Below are 15,833 nucleotides of genomic sequence, written 5' to 3' on the forward strand. Positions count from 1 at the left end.
AGGGCCTCATCACGAGTCTGGCGGTCTAGTGACCATCAGACTCGCTGATGGTGGTCAGGCCACCAAGGAGCGGCCATCTCCGCCAGGATCGAGATTGGTGGCGGTCCTAATCCACCAGGGCTGCACTGCAAGCTCGACCTCGTTCTCCACCAACCTTCCATGAACAGGCTGCTGCCCTGGCCAGCACCATCGCAATGTTTAATGTCTGCTTTGCAGACAGTGAGCATTGCAGGGGTGCTGGTGCACCCTGCAGGCTACAGCATTGCCACAGGCTCGATTACGAGCCTGAGACAATGATGTAGCCTGTTTTCCACTAGGCCAGCAGGTGGAAACTCAGATTTCCGCCCGCTGACCTAGCAGGAAACTGTTAATGACACCGCTTAGGCGGCGGCCACCCTGTCGGGAGTTTGGCAGATGGGCTTTACCATCTGCCAAACTCGAAATAGGGCCCACAGACTCATTGGTCTGCCATTCCTGTGCACATTTAGGGCCTGATAACCACCTTGGCGGAGGGGCTACACCATCACAAAGGTGACGGATATCCTGACCGCCGTTTTACAAGTTCCATAGGTTAGAATGGAACTTGTAATATGGAGGACGGGATATCCATCACGTTTGTGATGGAGTATCCCATCCGCCAACTTAGTAATTAGGCCCTTGGTCCTTACTCATGGCTAGTCCTCATTCTTTATGGTGACTGGGTCTTCCTTCCCTACATGTGGTTTTCTTGGTGGGAGCAGCAGCGCTTACCCAAGTACACAGATGTGCACGCCCTTAGATCCAGAGCAAGAGAGAGAAAGGCAGAAGAGAGAGAAAGAAGGTGGAAAAGAAAGATAGAATAATCGTGACAAAGGAAGGAATCAGGGTTTATACAAGACCTACAAGAGTGAGGTAAAGAGACACTCAGGGCCCAATTCACAAAGGTAACACGGGTAATAAAGTTATGAGTGTGGAGTCTCTGCATTTAGAGCGGAATCACCACACTCAGGGTAGAATCGTTGCAACATGCACTGTAGAGAGTGCGCCATGCGGAGATTCTGCCCCAAGTGCGGAGAATCAACCCCGAGTGCAGAGACTCCGCACATGTAACTTTACTACATGTAAATACCTTTGTGAATCGAGCCAAAGTGTAGGATGGTGGAAAAAAGAGACACTAGGTGGATTCCAAACTAGATGGTCTTGGTATTTGGCAGTACCAGTGGTGAGCGTCTACTAAAACTTTGGTCCACTGCATTTTTTTTTTTTTACAAATTAAGCACTGCTGGGACCTCCGCAGATAGTTACTGTCATTTTTTAGGCCATAGCGGCACACTGTGCCACCAGAGAATAATTTTTTTTTGCTCCAGTGGAACAGTGTGCCAGCAGTGTTGTAACAAAGGCTCCTGCAGCTCCCGCAGTGCGGGGGGCCCGAGCTCCAGGGGGTCCCCTCAGCACAGTACCTTGGTCTGAGAGCTCCTGAGTGAGCCCAGAGAGGGGCCCCCTCTGTATACTGTACAGGGGGCCCGACAAGTTTTGTTACACCACTGTGTGCCAGCCCATATTTACAAGGCTACGCAAAGCCACCTTGCGTAGTTTTTCATGGCCTTGTAAATATGGACCCTTTTCACGCATAACACTGCGTGAAAGGGGTATTCCATGGGTGTTGCTTGTGGTGTTCCCATGCAACACTCTGTTGCATGGGAATGCGTCATATTCCAATATCACTACAGGGGTGGCATAAGAGTGATGCAATGGGGAGAAATATCTTTATTTCTCCCCATTTTTTTCATCTTTCTATGTGTGCTGTATTCTGCAGCACACATTGAAAGAGGAAAACACCTCTTGTGATTGTTTTTGTGCAGGACTGTGTCCCTTCTTGCACAAAAACAAACATCCCCACAACACAGGCCCCCCCTGCACCATTGTGCAAGGGTGCCTGCATTGGGGCATGGCAGTAATTTGTGCGCCATTGCAGGGGGGCAGGACAGAAATTTGCTGTATCGTGTAGAAACAGTGCATTTCTGCTTTTCCCGGTGGCACAGGGTGGAGCAGCGAGGCACTTGCTGCGCCGTCCTGTGCCATGGGCCTTTAAATGACTCCCCAAGTTCTTTTTGCCCCACCAAAAGGGATGACACTCTTCGGGTGAGGGCCACTGATGGATAAGCGTACTCTTTGCTTGCCACTGTAGGCCTCGGCACAACCGCACAGAGCACAGAGCCCTAGGGAAACCTTTCCTCGGGGTAAAACCAAGGGCGTAACTCCCATTGGTGCAGCAGGTGTGGTAGTACCGGGGCTCACAGAACCCTGATTATTGAGTTATTTCACACTTCGAACAATGGCCAGGGAGGCCGTTCATTTCTTGCACTAGGACCCATGATACATAAACGTTTATTTTCCTGTGCATAGTGCGTAACAAGATCAAACTCCTTTGAAAGCATTTATTTCATATATACATCCACACTGCAGAGATAACTGATGCCGAGGAATTATGTTCATATAAACACCCTCAAACGGCATTCCATTGCTTTCTTCGAGCCAACCCGTGCTAAACACCATTTATGGTGACTTTTTCACCTTGTTGTCAGAGATCTGTGTGTCTTGTCTGCAACTGCCTGATATTTTGCTGACTCAGTCGGCTTTTTGTCTTTATTCCTCAATGGTGCTTTTGTCCTTCGGTTGCACTTTGTTCTCTTTCACTTGATCAAGAACAGATTTCGCCCTGTCCTTTCCCCCCTTGTTGCTGGTGTGTGCGTACTATGAATTAGGGGTGATAGAATATACTTAAGAGTATCTTGTGGCATAGAAAATTCTGGTCGTAATACTTATTTCATTTCTTGTTAACTTCAATTTCAGAACGAGCATTTACAATGCGATAGGCCTCGCTTTTGCTCGAGTTAGAACTTTTAGCGTTGTAAACTTATAACCGGACTTTTCTTTCCACATAAACTGAAAATGAAAAGATAAACAATTTTACATATGCGAGCCGACGGCCCTCAAACACACAAAAGGAAACAGAATTGCCCTCACAGTGAAACGCATTGGCAAAAATGCAATTATCCATGTTACCGGCAACAGCGCAATTATTCATTCAACTGGCAAAAGTGCAATTATCTATGTAACAGGATCGATGTCATGCAAAGCGTGCGACTACTGCCCAGTGAGACCGCGCTACCTAAGAAACAAAGAGAAAAAGTAGTCCAGAAACCATACGGAAAACATGGAGCCTCGTATGTTTTTAGTTGTTGGCCGGTGCGCTCGAGGAGGGCTAAACACCGGAAAAGGCATGACGTATGCATGCCTTTCACTAATTAAATCAGGGACAGAGCGCTTTGCGTGCTCGACCTTCAAAATGTCTACCCTCAGAAATCCAGACAGTGAAGTACCGAGAACTTACAGAGGTATCTCGAAGGGGCAGTTTCTCCAAGATGAATCTTGACACCAGATATATAAAACAAATAAATACAGTTACTGCAGGTCTCCAGAAGAAAGTGTGAATATATTAAATCTGCCTCCAATTAGTAAAATCGAGGCAATAGCAATTTTCTTCTATTGGTTCTTGCACCCACAACATGTAACTATGCAATGCCTATTTGCATCTATTTGCCAAACATGTGCTACCTATGGACCATAACACTGAACTTGCAACAACATGGCAAAAATGTAATGATGTAGATGATAACCTGGGATGGATGGATGGATGCTTAAACAAATGAATCAACAGGCTAGGGATTGGGATAAGTGATGAAGAATCCCAAAATGTCCATGATTTTTGGATTTGTTTTGTGCCAGCATGGCTTTGAGGTGTCTAACGTCACAGAATCACTAAAATTGAGGGCAGGTTAAGGGTGTTAGTAGGTAGGTGATGGTTCATGGCAGATATTTTTTGCATGTATTACTGATGCTACTAGCCAGTTGTGTCACTATTCTGTATAGCATGAAAGGATACAGCAAAGTGCACTGTTCATGAAGTGCCCACAGTAAGTTCAAAGACCTCTAAGTACTTGAACATTAGTATCCTTGAACCTTGATGGATTGAGGGCGCTAGAGGTTAAATTTGTCCTTGGCAGTACATGCACTCAAAGCGTAAATTCACTAGACACCCTCAAATGAGTGAAAAGGAGCTATACTGGAGCCCAAGCAAGAAAAGAGCATCTGAAGCCACCTGCATTCCTCTACTTAGTAGATGTAAGTGGATGCCCTCTCCTTCTCTCCCCTGCCACCAAGCCCAACAAAAGCCCAGGTTTGAAAGAAGGGTTAACAAGCCTGGGCCAAGAATACTTTCATTTGTCGCCACATAGTTCACAGGTCCTGCAGGCGCTATGCAAGGGGTTTTGGTAACATTAAAGACCCCTTGCAATTTCTCTTCTTGTGTTCAGATGTGGCAGGTATTCCAAGTCTGTGGATGAGTAGCTCATCCAGCCAAGGTTTTTGCATCACATTCTGTGCAGAGTAACCTGATATGGATGAGATACTCATGCCTGAGTGTGAGAAACAAGAGAGCTCTGAGTGGTACATCTGAGTTTTAAGCTGCATAGAAACAGTAGTCTGAGCGAGAGGTGAAAAGGAACTTCCATCAGTATACTGATTTTTTTTTTGTAAGCAGATTTTATTAACGAAAAGATACAAAGGCAAATATAGAAAACAGTGAGCAGAATAGGCCATGGTGTCTCGTAATGCATAGCAGGATCATTAACAGAGGCTCGCTTCCTTACAGAACTAAAAACACAGCGGGTTTTAGCATAATTGTTCAATAATAATAATTTCCATCTACCACAGTAGGCTCCATTAGCGTTGGTATCCCCTCTATCAGTGTGAGGGTCAGACTGGTCTACTACGCTCGTCTGGTGTGTAGATGTGCAATTGGTGGCAAGATCGAGATGCGTCTGTTAACTAAAACTGTGCTTATCTATTGATAGTGCATAATACTCAGCTTATGTTTTACTACCCCCGCTCCCTCCCCCCTCAGCTTATCTCCTGTAGTGACGATATATCATACCTGGTCGTACCTGGTCATACCCAGCTGTGTTAGTCGCGCAGAGTGCCACGATTGCCCTGCTCGGGGATCCTCTCTATCTGTGATGAGTGCAAGGCAATTTGACCTCTGTGAGGGTATCAGTCTTTAGGTGTGGCAGCCTGTGTGGGGGCACCCCCGCCCAGGTCCGAGTGCTCCCTCTGCAGTGCTATGACAATCTGATCCCAATCCTCCTTCATCTTGGGGGACCCCCATCCCCTTCTTAGTTCCGTGTATATCACCGCGCCCTCACTTTCTGCCCATTTCCTAAGCTCCCTTCGCCAGTTTCGGAACCGTGGCCCCCCGGGGTCTTCCAGTTACTGGTCAGCTCTCTCTTGGCTAAGATAAACGCAAGGTCTTGGAATCTACTAGTGGCCTTATTCTTGGGTATATGACGGAACCAATGAAGTATGCACCTAGCTGGTGTGCGGGCAATCTCAGTCTCAATAATGTTAGCCATCTCCACAACAACTGTGTCCCAGTAAAATTCTAGCCGGGGACAGGACCACAGCATGTGGAGGAAATCCGCTGCCTCCATGCCACAGCGGGGGCATTCCACATCTCTTACTCCAAAGTGATCTCGCAATCTGAGTGGGGTGAGATAAGCCCTGTGGAGCACTTAAAACTGTATGAGCTGGAACCTAGCGTTTCTGGATACCTTGGGCGTTCTTTCTAAAATGCGTTCCCAGTCTTCATCCGGTACCTGAGTCGCCAAATCATGCTCCCACTTCTGCTTCAGGCCTATCAGGGGGGTTCCTTCCTCTGCCCCAATCACCCTGTAGAGTCTGGTAACTGCTTTATGTGTGCACCCTGTAGTTAGTAAATAAGTGCTGAGGCCGTGTTGAGGGGGTTTGGTAGCTCCCATCCCCCAAAGCCGCCCAATGGATCAGGTGAGAGCCCCGTGTAGTAGGAAATGGCCCTGCGGGAAATCGTGTTCTTGACGAAAATCCTCAAAGGGTAGTAGATTGCCCTCTCTGTATAATTCCCCCATCCCTGTAACCCCAGCCTTAATCAATGTGAGTAGACCCCTCCTCTCTCCCACCCAAGGTAGCCAGCGAAGCCAATATAATGGTACCTCAGGAGAATGTGGCGTGTTCAGTCTCGCCCTACGGAGGCATCGTCTCCAGCACCTACGGATAACGGCGGGTTCGATAGGCAACGTCAGTCCTCTCCTTGTTGCATTGAAAAGGATTCCAGATAGCTCAGCAGCGGGTGGAACCACCAGGCCCTCAACATTCTCTCCAGCACCGCCATCCCCCATCCATCTCGCCAACCATTGCAGCTGTGCAGCGAGGTAATAGGCTTCAAAATCGGGCACCGCCAGTCCGCCCCCGCACGGGGTCTCTTCAGTGTCGCCAGCGCCACTCTGCGTCTACGCCCCCCAAATGAACGCGGTAATCACTGTGTCCAGCTCTCTAAACAAGGCACGCAGCACCCAAAGAGGTAATGCCGCAAAATAATACAGCAGCCGGGGCAGTGCCACCATCTTGAGGAGGACAAACCGTCCGGCCACCGATAACGGGAGCGATCCCCAAAAACTTCCATCAGTATACTGATGACCAGGTACTTTATACGGGGTTTTGCTGGCCCATGGTTTACGTACCAACATTTGAGAATCTCCCACCAATATTGAACAGAGGAACAGAATAAGGAAACTCCAACATGAACAAAAAAAGATGTTTCCTGCATATGCCTAAAATATTGACCTAAATTAATATATCGCTCTGCTCAGATATTATGTAGAGCAAGAAAGAGGCTAAGTCAGCATGTTACCTTATGCAAACTTCTCAACCTTTTCAATCTCCATGTAGTGTGCAATTGAGTTATTGTGTAGGGCAAGCCTATTGCAATCATAGAAGATGAAATATTTTCGGAGGATGAGGGATGTATTCAGGGTGGCTAGTCCCAATTCATCTTTTGTGATTCATTTTTCTTGTTTGAAGGGTCAAAATGAGTGCAAAGTGTGACATGTGTGGCATAGCTTTTTATTATGGGGCTATTCACAAAGGTAATTTACACTTGTGAGTAAGTTATATCTGTAAGCTCGCTCTCACACTTTTGAGCAACTTTACTACTTTTGGCGATTCACAAGCGTAAAGTTGCTCAAAGGTATATACTTACATTTCTCCATCCCCTGAAACTGGAAGTGAAGCCAAATGTACAGGTGTAAGTTACTATTGCCAAAAATGAGCAGCAGTAAATTCATCCCCACACATGGCCAACCACTGACATTGCAATACCCTCCCACAGAAAGTAATGGAGGCAGGGACGTAAAATAGAACCTCAAAGAACACATTTTTTAACAGGTCATGGAACTCCAAGAGAACTTGCAATATCCTTATAATGAATAGGAGATAGTGCTTTATACCTTATAAAACATGGTTACATTATCACCTTTACAACAAAACACTTACATCATATGAAAAAGATAGCACGTTTGTAAACATGAAGAATACTAGAATCTCTAGTGCAAACCCAAACACTCCAAAAAGAAGTTAGATATTTGTTGCAAAAATATAATAGAATCAATGTAATACAAGTCAGATTTTGAAAGCTGCTGTAGTGTCAAAGCATGTAGAGATATTCTATCTGTCCTTCTTTTACCAAAAGTGTGGAAAAAACATGTTTCTATAAATGTCACCTTCCTGCATATCAATGTTTATCTAAAAAAGAAGAGCAGAAGTTTGGAAAAGCACGGTTTCATTTTCACTGCATTACTGGCAGCTTTAATTATGCTCTGTGGCCTGCCTTTCCCTCACCAGGCACTGGGATGTCAGAACTCAATTGTAATAAGTTATTACAATTGTGCTGCCACGTCATTTCTACCTGAGTCACAAATCACCGGTAATAAGGAAATTTGAAATTGGATTTCATACATGGTTTGCAGGCTCCCATATATTATATTGAACATAATATAGTATTATAACCCCTGGCTGAGGGCTTAAAGAATTGATAAATGCCCTCCTCCTGATTTATAGCACAAAGCAACATGTGAGGCACTATAACAAGGGGAAGTACATTTAACAACCAAATAAGGAGAAGGGCTATACCACGATTAAAACATTCCACCCACTGAGGGTTGAATGCTCTAAGATATAGAGAAGAAGAAAAACAAGCATTGGAATGTTGGGGCAGAAGGTCTGTAGACACCATTATTGGCCCTGGGCCACCATATTGTCTTCAATGGAGTTTTCAACTTTCCAGTTTTCTAATAGATATAGTTTACTGTAACATGCCTAAAAGCATATATGTACTGATTTTGGGGCGAAGAATGGTGCACCTGCAGCCAATAGACTCTCTCTAACAGGTTTTTATCTGACTCCTAACATCCTTACCCACATAACTCAGTGGCAGGGGTGAGAGACGCCTGCCAGTCTGCCTTTTATTCGAATAAGGTGCGGTTTCCTTTTGAGGCTTGGGAAACCAATCACAGTGGTGAACTCTATAATGTCGGGCAACATGACAGGAGGGTGACATCCGTCAAATGACGAATACATACACAAAATAAGGACACTAACAAATATTTAAGGCCGCCAAATATAGGGGCACCATAGGAAACAGACTGCTTCCTCCATAATAATGTGGCAATTCAACGTCAGGCTTGTTCGAACTAGCAAAATGTCTTAAACATTTTCCATATGAAACAGGACAAAGCAGCTTGCTCACCCCGCGCCTTTTTGTCACCCACACGCTTCTGTCGTCATTGCATGTTACTCACTGAGAGTGACCTTTGACACGAGCAGAACACACATTTCAACACCGTTGGCTGAGTCACTAGAGATACAGAGCCTGTGACCGACAGAAACCTGGGCTGCGAGACTTGCAGCACTGGTGGGAAAAATCCCAAACTAGTGACTGGTGTCTGTGAAGCAAACATATAAACGTCTCATTCGGCGTTCGCCAGAGGATTGAGGCCGAATGTTTTCAGCTTTCTCACGTGTACGAGTCTAAAACGTAGTCATCATCCTGTCAAAGGATGTGTTGTTCCGTGAGGAATGCAAACCCTCTCACTTCCTGTACAGGAAGCGTTAAAGGGGACTCAGCAGGACACTTTGTAATGCAGTTTATTCGAAATTAAGGCCAGGTCAGAGGACGTAGTACTGGTGCAAAAAGTCAGTTTGTGTTAAGATGTTTTTATAATTTCCTCATACTTATTTGATGTGATTTACAAGCCAGGTATGTATAGCATATAATCTGACAGCATGTATTACAGCCAACTATGTATTATGCGATTAAAAGCCGTGTAATGATGTAGCAGCAACTTTAGCCATGTCCTTCATGTCACAGAAGTCATCTATACGTCACAGTCCATGCTTTATGTTAATCAAAAGAACCAATAGTTTATTGTAGAATAATGCACTGAGAAGTCATTTTAAATGTTCATTAGTTTATACTGATGTTAGAGCCCCTGGTGGTATTAAAGTTTCATTTCATGTTTGAATAATTTAATTGATATTTTTATCTAGTTTAGACTCTGAACCAAGGGTCTCCAATCTTTTCTATGACAAAAGCTACTTTTGGTGAATCAATATCACCCTGAGCTACTCATGAATATTATCACTGTTACAACATGACTAGGCCTGGGTGAAATGTAAGTTACACCAGCGTAATTTTGTGGTACGCTTGTTATAACACTAAAAATGACAGCTTAACTTGCAAATAGATTGCGCTAGAATGCTGGATAAATGCAAATAGACAAATGCAAGCACCCGTTCTTGGTGGCAGCTGTGTTTTTCTAGATTTTTTTGTGAAAACTGTATCCTAGCGTCAAAAATTGACAAGTGAACACATTTTATGCTAAAATATAGCGCCAAATGATGGTTTTGCGATTCAGTAATTATTTGTCCTTTTACAAACAAAAGCAAATTAGGCTGATTTTGCACACCTCTAAAGATGACCACGTCCAATAAGATTCTGTACAGACCTTCCCTTAAGATTTCCAATGTGGATCACTCCTTGCAGCCCCCCATTAAAGCAAACCTACTCTTGATCCTTCTGCCATATTTTCATGGCAGAGTGCTAATGTACATGTTAATTAACACACTGTGATTAACACAATGAGGTACACAACATGACCAATCTCTATTCAATGTTGATGCTCTGTGAGGGAAAGCATGTGGTCATGTTGCAGACCATCCGACTGCAGCACACTGTCAGAGTGTGTTTGTGTTAGACCTGACATTGTTTTTTTCTGGCTGTGACTCAAAGGGCCTGAAAATGTGACTCACTATCTCCTTCAATGTGCCCAGACTTTGACCTACTGGGATGGGCTTCCACAAACTACATCCAGGGAGCTGGTGAGCTACCAGTAGCTCACTAGCTACTGGTTGGAGACCCCTACTCAAAACTAACAGTATGTGTTCAAATAATCTTGAACTTTTAATGATTAATGCTTTAACTATGCATGCCAAATTGGAGAAATACAGTTCCATGTTATGCTGACTGAAATGTATTAACAGAGACATTTTGTTTAAAGTTAATGTATTAATGTGCTGTATTAACTCATTTCTATTAGCCTACAGATGGCCCGCTAGGCCCTGTATTTAAGGACTGTGCAGAAAATGTCAAGTCATTCTTTTAACATGAATTTCCTTTCAGACTTGGTTCCCATCAGAAGATTAGTTTGGTAATAGACTTCTATTGTTTTACACAAAGAGAGTTGTACAAATTCAACTTTTAATGTGGAACATCCTGGACTGGGGATTAGCAATATAAACATTTTTTTCAATCTTGTGTGACGCTGAATGGATGGGTGCTATTCTCATGACAGACCTGGGAAGAAATGAGAATGTATTAACTTGAAGGGGCATATTTAAGAAACCCCTAGCGCCACCTTGCGCCACATTTGCATCATTTGTTTTATGCAAATGTGATGCACCATATTTACAAAATGGTGCAGTGAAATTTAACAGAATTTCCATCATTTTTAACGCCTGCTCAAAGCAGGCGTTAAAATGACGCACCCATTAAAATCAATGGGCCTCCTTGCACTTTGCTACATTAGCGTCAACATTTTTGTAGCTAGTGTAGCAAAGCGCAACAATAACGTAAAAAATGTTGACTCTATTGTTCTAACTAACACCATGGTGCACCATATTTTAAATACATCACAACCATAGTGTTGTTAGGTGGCAGTAGGGGGGACGCAGAAAAAGTGGCACATCAGTGCTGATGTGCCACTTTTTCTGAAATTTGGCCCCAAGTTGTGTGATTGGTTTCTATTGCATGATGCCCCTTTAACGTCAAATGAACTGTTGTCCTGAATGAATTAGATTGGCTCTACGAACTGTGATATATCGATGACCAGTTGGACTTTAGTGAGATTCCCTTTGGAGAGAGAGCTTTCAAAATTCCTGAAGGTGAGACGCTAAGCCCTTTTTTTCTGTATCCTGAATGTTGAGCCCCCTGGAGAGGTACTTTACCTTTCTGCCTTTGCCCCTTTTGAAATGCCTTGCTGAAACTTAGGAGATTTTCTTCCAAACCCTTACAGAAGACTCTTGACTGAGCTTCTGATATGCTTTTTTTCCCTTTTTACTTATCTTTTGGCCATCTTAGTTAGTGAGTTTTTGCCTGAGATTACCTTTTTCCAAATTATTTTTGCCATTTTTGTTCTTTTTGTCTTTTACCCGCATGTGTTCTGCCCCTCTCATGTTTTCCCCTGATTTGGTTAACCGTAGGGTTTCCCTGGTCCCAGCTAAATTGAACAATGTTGATTTTAAATTGTCTTGATGCTTATCAAAAGTGAGCAATGCTTGTTCTCTATTCATCAGATCATTTGATTAATGTTCTGTATTTTATTTGTTGAGTGTTTAGTTCTCTTAATGTTAGTATGCATGAACGTATTTTGTCGCCTTTAGCAATCCTTGGTGATTCTGTATCTTTATAACTTTGTCTCACGAATTGACTACATAACTTTGAGCTTGAGTTTGTAATAAATCCCATAATTTTATTCCTGCCTTGAGTTTTCCTTGTATGGCTACATTGATCATACTGTGTAACTAAATTGGTTTGTATTGAAATTGTATTGTACCATTCTACCACATCCTATGTAGGGTCCAAAGATCCATCGACCTCAATGAGCATTGATTGCTGTGAAGGATAAAAATGCTCCAGTAGTAGCTTCTTCCTTTGCTGGGTAGCGGCTACAACTGTTGGTTTTTTTGTTCTACTGCGGCAGAATTATGGCGTTGGAGTGCACAGATATTTTGGAAACATGTTTCATTGACAGAATAAGTGCACACTTCCAAATCAGTATCAATGATCGATGTTTTTTTAGGTCTCTCACAGAAACAGCTTTAATTGTCTCAGCAGTCTCATGCAATCTGTTATTATCACAACAAAAAAACACACATATTTTATGCATAGAAGGGTTTACGATCACCCTCTTCATCCACTGCTCTGCACACTGTCGTTCACATTTTGAGACCACCCACCAGAGACCATAGCATGGAGCAATGTCCCAGGCCATTTTAGCCACTGCCTATCTTGCACTGTGAGTGAAGGCAGTTTTCCTGATCACATGTGCACATCTATTTTAGTGTCAGGAGTGGTAGGCCAATACGTAACTTTGCAAATACTTATTTTCTTTCTATTTATCATTTTAGTGTTCGCCTGCACGGTGTACCCTTGTGCACTGTGCTAGCAAAGTCTTTTGTTAAAAATAAAATAAAAAAATAAAACTTAAAAGGGGCTTCGAACCCAGCCCTTAATTACCTTTCTTTACCATTGGGTCAGGCCAACGTCACTCAAATTTACTTGCTTCTTATTGGCCAGTACATCATCTGCTCTTACTTCCTGCTCTTCTGCTCGGCTTTTGCTGTAGCGTGGAGCTTTGACCAAGTATACCTTCCGGTTTTTGGTCATTGGCTACTGGCAAGTGTCCTTCCACTGGCTACTCTCTCGCTAGGTACATTATTTTTATCAATACAGAACAAGCCCTTCATACCACAGCATATGTTTGTTGCTGGCCCATTACATACCACAAACACAATCAAAAGTTTTGCAGTGCTTTACATGAGCTTGCTCCGTGAGACTCTGAAGGGATGATTTGACCCACTTAAATTGTTCTCACAGTTTCCAGATAAAATTTCAGGGCCAGACAACTGCTGCAGAGCCTTGGATTGTAAACACAGTCATTTGCCTGTTTAGGTTTTGCCTGCATGGCACATGCTTGTTTAAAAGTAGTCTTTGAGTTCTATGATCGCAGTCCATCCGTTCTCCTGGCCAGGAAGGGAGGCTGCACAATTTCAAGAGCAGAGACAGATAAAATTGCAGCCACCGGGCATTGTTGTTGCAGCGCAAAGAAGGTTGTTGAAAACTCTCCAAGTACGTAATTAGAGCAAAAGCAGTTTGTAGCGCATGCCATTTCACTATGGTAAGGAAAATAGTAAGCAACTCGTTGTGGCTGCCTAATGGAAATGAACAACGGGAACCTCGTAGATAATACCGGATGACATCATTTGAATAAAATAAAAAGCGAATACTCCGCACAAGGCAGCGTAATTACCCAATTACATTACAAACGATACCTGGCACACATTGCTCGTCAACGGCTTGGCACAATAACAGCACAATTGGAATTGCACATGAAAGTGCTGAATATTCAGTGAACTAACTGGATTGCATGTTCTTGTGCTTACTGTCGCTTTATTAGTGGTGACATCTAGGGTGCCTAGTTATTAATTAAGATAATGCATACAGGCTTGCTTTGTCTTTCTTCACCCGTATCGTTTACATCCTGCCTCCTCCTATGGTGTTGTGATGCCTGCACAACATGCACAATTTACTTTGGTGGACAAGCCCCTTGGGTGACAGAAAGCTGTAGGCAGCAGAATGTTAAAAAAAAATAGTGTTGAAAGTCACCACATCCACACCATGGAGAAGTTTACATTTCCATTGATGACAAGCAGAAGTGGACAAGTCTCTCAGGGTAAGACATGTTTCTGTGCACACATATGTACAGGGTTACACATGTTCGCACAGTAGCAGACCTTGGGGTCTGCTTGCATTGGACATTTCTTGGGTCTGGGTGATCAGCTGGGTTTTGTAGTAGATTAGCTGGGCTATCTATGGCAAGGTTTTGCATGTTACCATGGCAATCAATGAAATAGCTGGGGTACCATGATGTCATAGCTTTGTGAAATGAAGTAAATCTTGCACCAAGGCAACCCTTTGTGGAATCCCCTCAAAAAGGGCTCACATGCCCCTACTGGAGTGAAGTGATGGAGTCTGCCTTACTGAAGTGTTGCCTGCCCTGGGACTGTAAGCAGCGTGCTGTTCCAGAGCACTTCATACAGCTCATACCTTGTGCATGCCTTTTCCAATTCAGAGCAGTTCTCCACTCCCATTCCCTCTGCGAACAGAAAGACATTCCCATAGTTTCTTTAGGTCCCTTTGCTTTGACCCTTTGATGGCTCCTTTGTGTCTGTCTCATGCCTCTTTAGTTAGAGACTTTGTTAGTGACATTTGTATGACAAAAGAAGCATTGGCAATGCCAATAGATCTAGAGTAGGTGAAACCTATTGGCTTTGCCAATCCTTGTTTCCAGTCATCTTTATGTGTGTGTATTTAAACTATGTGTTCAGGTAGCAGTAATTCAAAGGCAATAGTACCTTTGCTTTGTGTTAAGAATCATATTTTTCTGTTGTGTGCCTTAAAATTGTTTCTGTTGTGTGCCTTTAAATTGTTTCTATACATGTTGTTAATATATCTGCCTTCAAGAAAGCAACTGTACTACTCTATTTAAATTGCATGCCATGGTCTGTCTCTAGGGGGAAAAAAGTGGCAACAGGTCTGTCCTCCCGGCATGGCTGGCCTGTCATCACCTTCGCCCCCGAGAATAAATCAAAGCCATTTTCTAATTTTTCTGGCTCTGACAGACCTTTTAAAGAGTTCCGAAGAATAACGAGTTTCAAATCGACAGTTTCAATCAATTAATAGCTTAACCCATTTGGTCACACATTGAATCTCGGAGGAGAAATTCAAGTTCAAAAGTTTTTTACCAATTCAAGGTCAGACTTATGTAAATGAGTCTCAGCAACATTCTACATACATATAGAATTACCAAAGGCAAAGTAAAATGTTGAATCAGATTAAATCGTACGAGCATAAGGCATACAAGTATTTCACTCACAGCAATACAAAAGATGAGGAAAAGCACTTGGTGATCAGAGTCCAAAAAGGATCCTCCTGCCTAATCATTTGAAAACTGATTAAATCTAAATATTCAAATTAAGTTGTGGGGAGACCTAAAGCTTTCTCTGGAAATGCAGGAAAAGTATCAGCGTAACAGAAACCTCAATAGAAGTTCTTACAGAGAGATGTACATAGCATGAAGCCACTCAGCCAAAGTATGAATAGAGACGTCTTCACCCATCTAAGTCTCAAGTAAATCCACTATGGTCAAAGCGTAGAAAGGGTCTGCCTCCCTAACTAACTGAACACCACTTTAGACCTTGCAGAACCTTCAAGAATCTACGTCATCATCACCAGTAGACTTTCATCCCACAAACCAAACATCAGGACAACCTTGGATACCTCCCTAGTCCAGGAGCTCATAAAGGAGTACTTCTTTCTCATCCATTTGTTATCTCTCCTTGTCCTTGCCAACATATCCTCCTGTACCCCTTTATCTCAAATACACAACATGCATTTCATTAACTGAAGGCTTGTGCAGACTCACCTGCAAATAAAGAAAAATGCAACCCAAGTAAATCTCCACGTTGAAGTTTAAACCTACGAAAATATTTCAGGCCTTCACTTGAGTCAACATATGATACAGGTCAATGCACATTCAAACACATGGCTATATGTGTATTTCTCTTCATATGTATAAAATGTCAAA

This window comes from Pleurodeles waltl, chromosome 1_2, assembly GCF_031143425.1.
Source record: "Pleurodeles waltl isolate 20211129_DDA chromosome 1_2, aPleWal1.hap1.20221129, whole genome shotgun sequence".
In the NCBI taxonomy this organism is placed as follows: Eukaryota; Metazoa; Chordata; class Amphibia; order Caudata; family Salamandridae; genus Pleurodeles; species Pleurodeles waltl.